At 35.9% G+C, this 8,503-nt stretch overlaps 1 pseudogene; it reads left to right on the top strand.

The window, feature by feature from the left end:
- Window positions 1-832: 832 nt before the first annotated feature.
- LOC111521960 lies at window positions 833-1,890 on the top strand (annotated as a pseudogene).
- The last annotated feature ends 6,613 nt before the right edge of the window (window positions 1,891-8,503 follow it).

The following is an 8,503-nucleotide window of genomic DNA, read 5'->3' as shown; positions in this document are numbered from 1 at the left end:
GTCCATCAATGATAGACTGGATTAAGAAAATGTGGCACATATACACCATGGAATACTATGCAACCATAAAAAAGGATGAATTCATGTCCTTTGTAGGGACATGGATGCAGCTGGAAACCATCATTCTGAGCAAACTATCCCAAGAACAGAAAACCAAACACCGCATGTTCTCATTCATAGGTGGGAACTGAACAATGAGAACACTTGTTAACAGGGTGGGGAACATCACACATTGGGGCCTGTCATGGGGTGGGAGTGGGTGGGGGGATAGCATTAGGAGATATACCTAATGTAAATGAAGAGTTAAGGGGTGCAGCACACCAACATGGCACATGCATACATATGTAACAAACCTGCACGTACCCTAGAACTTAAAGTATAATAATAATAATAAAAGAACTGACATTCTCACCAGTTTGATACTTTCAGGTACATAACAAAGGTGCAGAATACAATAATGTGGTTTTCATTTTAAAAAGAAAATTGTTGCCCGCTGAGGGCGCGCGGAGACCAGGGGCTGCCTGAGGCCCAGGGCAGTTGGCCTAGGGCTAGCGGTCCAGGGCGGTCGGTCCAGGGTGGGTGGTTGGGGACTGACGTGTGGGGAGGGGGGCGGCGGTATGTGGGGTGGGGGCGGGACCTGGCCTGGCGCCGGGAAGGGAGGGGTCCCGGCGGCTCCTAGGACTTTTGCTCCCACAAGCCCTGCCTCAGAGGCCGGGTAGCTGGTCCGGGAGCAGCCCAGAGCATTTGAGTTGCCGCCCCGCCGGGACTCCTGCGCTCCCCAGAACGATGGGACGCGGGGCTCTGCAGCCGCCAGACGAACACGGAGCCCTGGACGCTCTCTGGCTGCTGCCAGTGCGTCATGGGCCGGGTGCCGGTGCTCTTCCTCACCTTCACGGTCATTTGGTCTCACTACGCGTTGGTGGTGGAGCTGTGCTTGTTTACTATTTTTGGAGATGAAGAAAATGGAAAGACCGTGTTTTCCCTTGTGGCTTTGCATCTGTTCTTTGTTATGTTTGTATGGTCCTAGTGGATGACAATTTTCATATCTTCCGCTTCCCCCTCCGAAGAGTTCTACTTGTCTAATTCTGAAAAGGAACGCTATGGAAAAGAATTCAGCCGAGAAAGACAACAAGAAATTTTGAGAAGAGCAGTAAGAGCTTTACCTATCTACACCACGTCAGTTTTAAAAACTATCAGATACTGTGAAAAATGTCAGCTGATTAAACCTGATCGGGCTCATCACTGCTCAGCATGTGACTCATGTATTCTCAAGATGGATCATTACTGTCTTTGGGTGAATAACTGTGCTGGATTTTCTAATTACAAATTATTCCTGCTGTTTTTATTGTATTCTCTATTATATTGCCTTTTCATGGCTGCAACAGTTTTAGAGTACTTTATAAAATTTTGGAGGAATGAACTGACAGATCCGCGTGCAAAATTCCACGTCCTGTTTCTTTTCTTTGTGTCTGCAGTGTTTTTCATCAGCGTCCTCTCACTTTTCAGCTACCACTGCTGGCTAGTTGGAAAAAATAGAACAATAATAGATTTATTCTGTGCACCCACATTTTCATATGGACCTAATGGAAATGGTTTCTCTCTTGGATACAATAAAAATTGGAGACAAGTCTTTGGTGATGGAAAGAAATATTGGCTACTTCTGATATTTTCAAGGTTGGGTGATGGTTGCAATTTCCAACTTTCCTTATGTGGGTGGATCCAGAACAAGCTTCTGTTACAAACCGGAAAGAGTATGCCAGAAGTGGCTCAAATCAGCCTTTTCCTTTCAAACAGCTTAGTGAATCCAAAAACCTCTTGTTGGACAATGAATTTTTCACTCAGTGGCTAGAGAATGGAGCTGAAGAATGCATCGTCATACCAGGTGTATGAAAACATTATAGACTGATATTTTCCATTTCATTTGCAAGAAAATGATGAATATCATGAAATAATTGAAGTATAAGAGAAGTTATATTTTTAAAAAAACAAAGCCTTTGTACCGTTCCTGGGATCCACAGAAGCACTACTCCAGAGCAAGATGATGCCTCAATCTTAAGTGTCGATTTGTGCAGCACTGACTTAGAGCTACAAAAGTGACTTAATGTTATTCTGGAAAAAAATGCTTACCTGTTATGAGATGCTATAGTAATGAGCTATCATCACATTTTAACATGTATATGTATTTTTTGATACCTGAATTGCATTATTAGAATTGTGAGTATCCACGTAAATTTTCACTCCAAAAACACAAGCTTAAAAACTTGTCTTAAGTAAAGTACATCTAGGGCAAATGGTGGCTGAAAATGAAGAATATCCAAATTACCATTGCTTGTACTGTATAAGGAAAACTGCTTTTTTAAATTGGGTATTCGCTAATTTATAATCACTATTTTATACTTTTCAACATTTTAAATAACATTTTTATTGTTGGCTCTAACAGAAGGATTCAGATATCTAAATATCATTTAGAACATAGAACACTTTGGTCTAATTCATCAAAAGCTTAGTTATAAGCATTAATACAACCATGTAGTGGAGCATGTACTCAAGACTTAAAGGGAACTTGGCAGTGTGAGAAATACTTTGGTTTCTCTCTGCTTTCTATGACTTTTTTGGTTGAACTTTGACTTTTTTGGTTGTACATGGGCAGAGAAACACAGAGGTACATATACTGGAGAAATACTGGACACAGTAGGAAGAGGTGTAAGTGTTCAGAAGAAAAGATAAGAGGACTATTGTAATCTGTTAAAAAAATAGTTTGAGTTTTAATGGTAGTTAGAATAAAGTATGCTGTTGACGTGACTTTCAAATTTCAGTGTAGGTAATGACCAAAAATTACTTTGAAACTTTTACAGTAATTCTGCAACAACTTAAACAGTGACTTAAAATGCAATTCAAACTAGGCAAAAAAAAAAAAAAAAAAAAAAAAAAAAAAAAAAAAAAAAAAAAAAAATAAAAAAAAAAAAAAAAAAAAAAAAAAAAAAAAAAAAAAAAAAAAAAAACTTTAGGATAAGTTTTTCTCCTGGCTGTCAGTTATTCTAACCTGAGTGGTTATTTAACATCCCCAGTCTCTGAGAAGTGGATTCTACTCTTAGATGCACAATCTTAAGTCTGACTTCCTAAAAGCAACCAACCCCTTTAGAACTAGACACATTTCTCCTTTTTCCTTTTAGAATCTAATCTAAGTCACAGGAGTTGTTGCATTAACTCCAAAGAAAAGTACAGAATAAGCAATGTAGAAATGTTATTCCTCATGTATACTTTTTAGTTAGACACACACACACTCCAAAATAACTGATTGCTTCCAGTTAGTGAGGTGGAGATGAATCTTAGCAGTATCTATGAGTAGTACAGGTTGAAGTTTCTTGTCTGTAAAATGGGACTGCAGGGGAGGATGTGTTATGAATGAGTTGGACTGGATGACTTCTAACATTCTGTTTTGCCTAATTTTGCAAAATCGCTTTTCATTCACCCAATATTTTTTTTTTGGACAGGATCTTGCTCTGTCTCCTGGCCTGGAGTGTAGTGGCTCTATCTCTGGTCGCTGCAGTCTCCGCCTCCCGGGTTTGAGAGATTCTCCTGCCTCGGCCTCCCGAGGGGCTGGGATTGCCAGCTCATGCCACCATGCCCAGTTAATTTTTACATTTTTGGTAGACAAGGTTTTGCCGTGCTGGCCAGACTGGTCTCGAACTCCAGCCTCGGGTGGTCCACCCGCCGTGGTCTCCTGGGGTGCTGGGATTGCAGGCGTGAGCCACCACGCCTGGTCCCAGTACATTTTTTGGAGTACCTTCTATATGCTAAACAATACATGAGGGATAGCTCTATTATTTCCTACTACAAGCATAAATTTTACGGTTGCTACTGTAGATTTATAATTTGCAAGACTGGTGTAATTTCCATCAGCCATACTAATGTTGGATTTTAAAAGGAGGTAACTTTTTTTCTCTTTGAACTAAAGGAATGAGTTAACTTTGAAAACATAGTTTGGAATACTATAGAATGGATTCTTCTACCTTTGTTTCAACTCCTTAGTCTTAATAGTCTTGAGTCTAGAAAACTAGAATGAGAGTTAAGAGATACCAATTGTTGCTGGGCACAGTGGCTCATGCTTGTGATCTCTGCACTCTGGGGGACTGAGGCTGGTGGATCACCTGGGATCAGGGGTTTGAGACTAGCCTGGCCAGGATGGCAGAACCCCATCTCTACTAAAAAAATACAAAACAAAAACCCAAAAAACAAAATAAAAAAATGTCCAGGCATGGTGGCACACGCCTGTGGTCCCAGCTGCTGAGGAGGCAGAAGCGGGAGAGTCGCTTGAAACCGGGAAGCGGAGGTTGCAAGATTGTGTCACTGCGCTTCAACGTGGGCGCCAAAAGTGAAACTCCATCTAAAATAAATAAATACATAAAAATAAATCAGTTACCAACTAAAAAACATAACTTCAGTTTGGCGGTTTGCATAGTATAAGGAGATAAATGTTTAAACATATCTGACTACTTTTAGAAATGTTCTTCTGGTACTTTTTGTGAGTATTTCTACATTCAGATCAAAAGAGTTGCATGCACCTTGCAAACAGCCGAGGAAGCTTCATTTTTTTTTTCTTCATTATTATGCACTTTCTTGGTATTGTAGTCTTTCTCAGTTCGTTTAATTTTTGTTATTTAACATCATCTTTAATAGCACAGCAAATATCTTTTAGGAAAGTTTCAGTTAAGGCCTTTGAATGATTTATTTTTGATTTAATTTACAGCCAGCATTTTGTCACATTCTAAATAATACTTAGCTGAACTTACTCATACGTATTAATGACCATTCTATCAAGGGCCTATAAGTGGTGTGGGAAACAGGGAAAGGTTGCCTTTTTGGTGTCTCAATTGGTATTGATTATTGCTATCAACTATTTGGGGAGAAAAATAAAAAAGAAGCCCTGTAAACTTTTATAAGTACTATCTTTGGTCCTTCAAACACTTGAACATTTGTGATGACACTTAAGAAAAATAAAGTTGAAGTTCAGGTCTTGCCATTGCCATTAAAAACAAATTAGACAGGAGACTTAGTTTATCTGGGAACAAATTTACTTAAGTATTTAGTACCTGAAACTACACCAAACCAAAGAGCAGCTGCAGAACATTAGTTATTTTAAATGAACAAGTTTACGAAGTTTATTTCCATCTTTGCATAAGAATGATTTTTTGAAAACTATTTTTACATATTAGTGGTTATGAGTCAATGTGTCATGAGTTAATTTAACTGTACGGTGGTTTAAATCAAATATGCAATGTTTACTTGAATTGTATTTCTATTAGAAAGCAGATTTGGACTATGTTTACAGGACTGTTTAAGGGTTATCGCTAAAGCAGATGTATATTATGGGCTTAGATTTAAGATCTACATATTCCGGGCATTGAATAGCAGTAACTTACAAATAAGGTTTGTTTACCTTTTGTTCTAGGGACTAGCACTACTATCAGTGGAAAGTATTTTTAACTAATCTGTTATTAAGAAAGTAATATTTTTTGCGTTTCAGCCAAAACAAAGACTGTATCTAATAATCTGTTAGAAACAGATAACATATGTCTGAGATCCATATGTTTCCTATGATCTAAACTGTATTTTCTGATTTAAATTAAAAATATAGATTCAGAAAGATTCATATTTTTCTAACGACTTCATTCTATATTATTTTGTTGGATTGCAGAAAGAAGCAAGGAATTGTACTTGTATTAAAAGATAAAGAAAGCTATTAGGTATATTTGTACATGAGTGCAAATGAGTCTATGCCTGTTTAATAGAAAAGATGGAAACTATTTTAAAGTGAGCTTTAATACACTTTTATATAAACAATCTTGAAGTACAGTTTAGTTTGGTTGTGTTTACTTAACAAGTACCATAAGCCTTGTATTTGTTCTCATTTGTATAATCCTAGCCCATGACTTAATGTTGACGGTTTGCTTTGTCTTTTGGATGACCTAACCTACGTTAACATGTACACAGAACATTTTAGAATTTTTTCAAAAATAATAATGAATCACTTTATCAATAAACAAAGATTAAAAAAAAGAAAATTTGTTGGAAAAATCGACTTACGGATTTTCTGTGAAACCAAAATCTTTGTACTGCTACAGCTCACTCTGACTGAGAGTGACAAGATAAAAAATAAAATAATAAAATAAAATTTGCTGACAAAACTGACTTATTGATTTTCTGTGAAACCAAAATCTTCGGACGGCTACAGCTTGCTCTGACTGAGAGTGACACTAATCACCTCGGGTTTTGTAAAAGAGCAAGTTGAAATCAAAACATTGGATATCTGAATTTGTCCTACACAGATTTATGAGTTGTTTTTTATTTTTAAGGTTAAATATTATGTATTGTTGATTGTACTTAAGAAAAAAGTCACTTTTATAATTTAATCCCACAGATAAATGTGTATCTGTTACTGAGGGCAAAAACTAAAGTATCATTAATTATTCTCAAAATTAAAAATATACTGTCAATTTCTAAATAATGACAATGGTAAATATAATGTTTCCTTTCTATTTTTCACTTCATCATCTGATAATGAATGAAAAAGAAGACAGCTTTAGAAATATAGGACAGGGATTTTCTGTTGATGAAACAGGAAAGTTCTACAAAGGGACAGTCATTTGTGGTTCTAGGGCAGAAAATATGTAACAAAGAACACAATCTAATATATAAACACATGAAGATTAGCCCTAAGACAACTATTTGTTCTATCCTTATTTAAGTTCATTTGTTGATATATCTTGGCAAACCTATTTCAAAAGCACCTGATATTTATTCACACACTATATGAGATTTCTGGCATCTCTGTATCACATACATTGCTTACTATTGTGGACCTTCTTTTTAAGCTAGTGATTCTAATTAGAAGAATGTGAGCATGCACATGTAGCAGAGAATGAGGCTAGTAGCAGAGCAGAATAAGCCTACATGTTATAGCTATTGTGGCAAGAGCAAAAGAAAACAACAAAAAATGCTACATTTCTTTGAATAAATGCTCTGACTTAACAATAAGGTATGCATGCCTTTATAATCTTAGATATATTTATTAGCTAGCTGAAAATTTGACCAAGTCTCTGAGAAGAATTTGATGAAGATAATGGATTTGTTTTTAAACACATTTACATTAAGGTTTTGAATTTATAGAAAAATTGGGAAGGTAGTGCAAAACATTCCTATATGTCTTGAACCTAATTTTCCCTATTATCAACAACTTATATAAGAATGATTGTTTGTTACAAATAATAGACCGATACTGATATATCCTTGTTAACTAAAGCCCATAGGTTATTCTGATTTCCTCAATTTTTAAATAATGTTATTTTCCTTTTATGGTATCGCATTTAGGTTAACAATTCCACTGAGCTGTCATGTTTCTTTCGGTTTCTCTTGCCTGTGACAGTTTTTTAGACTGTCTTTGTTTTTGATGATCTTGAGGGTGGTAAGAAGTGATATTCTGAGGAGTAGTAAGATATTTTGTAGGATACCTTTCTATAGAATCTATTGTTTTTCTCAGGGTTTGACTGGAGTTACAGATTTTGGAGAGGAGGACCAAATTTAAAAGGGTTTTTATCACTTCATATTAAGGGTACATATTATCAGTAGGTTTTTCAGCATTGATGTTAACATTGATGGCATGTTTAAGCTAGTGTTTGTCAGGTTTCTCCACTATAAAATTACATTTTTTAACTCTTTTTATATTGTATTCTTTGAAACCACTATGCATAGCCTACACCTAAGAACTAGGGATTTGTTCTGCCTTTCATTGGAGGAAGTGTCTATGTTATTTAGAATTCTGCTACACAGGAGATGTGTATCTTCTCCAGTTATTAATTTCATTTGATCTCTTATTATAACAACATGAACTCACCTCACGGTTATTTGTTTTGTATAACTGATATTTTTAGAGTTTTTTTTTTTTAAATTTTTACCTTTTTCAGAATGTCATATAATTGCAATCGTGGTACGTATACTCTTTTTTATTTTTACATTGACTTGTTTCGCTTGACAGTATTCATTTTAGGTTCACTCAGGTCTTTTTATGGCTTGATAACTCACTTCACTTCATTGCTGAATAATTCTCCTGTATATGAACATACAATTTGTGTATTCATTCATACTCCTGTGTATGAACAATACAATTTGTATATTCATTCACTTATTAAAATATTTTGGATTCTTTTCATTTGAAATGATTATGAATAAAAGTTATAAATATCAAATTTTGTATAGACGTACATTTTCAAATCAGTTAATATCTAGGAACATGACTGTCGGATCTCCTCTTCAGCTATGTTTAGCTTTACAAGAAATCTTCGAAATGTTTTCCAAAGGGGTTGTGCCATCTGACAGTCCTACCAGCAGTGAAAGAGAGTTCCTGTTGTTCCACATCATCACCAACATTTAGTGTTGTTAGTCTTTGGATTTTGATGTTTTAAATCAATGTGTAGTACTAGCTTATTGTTACTTTCATTTGCAA

This window comes from Piliocolobus tephrosceles, chromosome X, assembly GCF_002776525.5.
Source record: "Piliocolobus tephrosceles isolate RC106 chromosome X, ASM277652v3, whole genome shotgun sequence".
In the NCBI taxonomy this organism is placed as follows: Eukaryota; Metazoa; Chordata; class Mammalia; order Primates; family Cercopithecidae; genus Piliocolobus; species Piliocolobus tephrosceles.
This window is presented reverse-complemented; position numbering and strand designations above follow the sequence as displayed.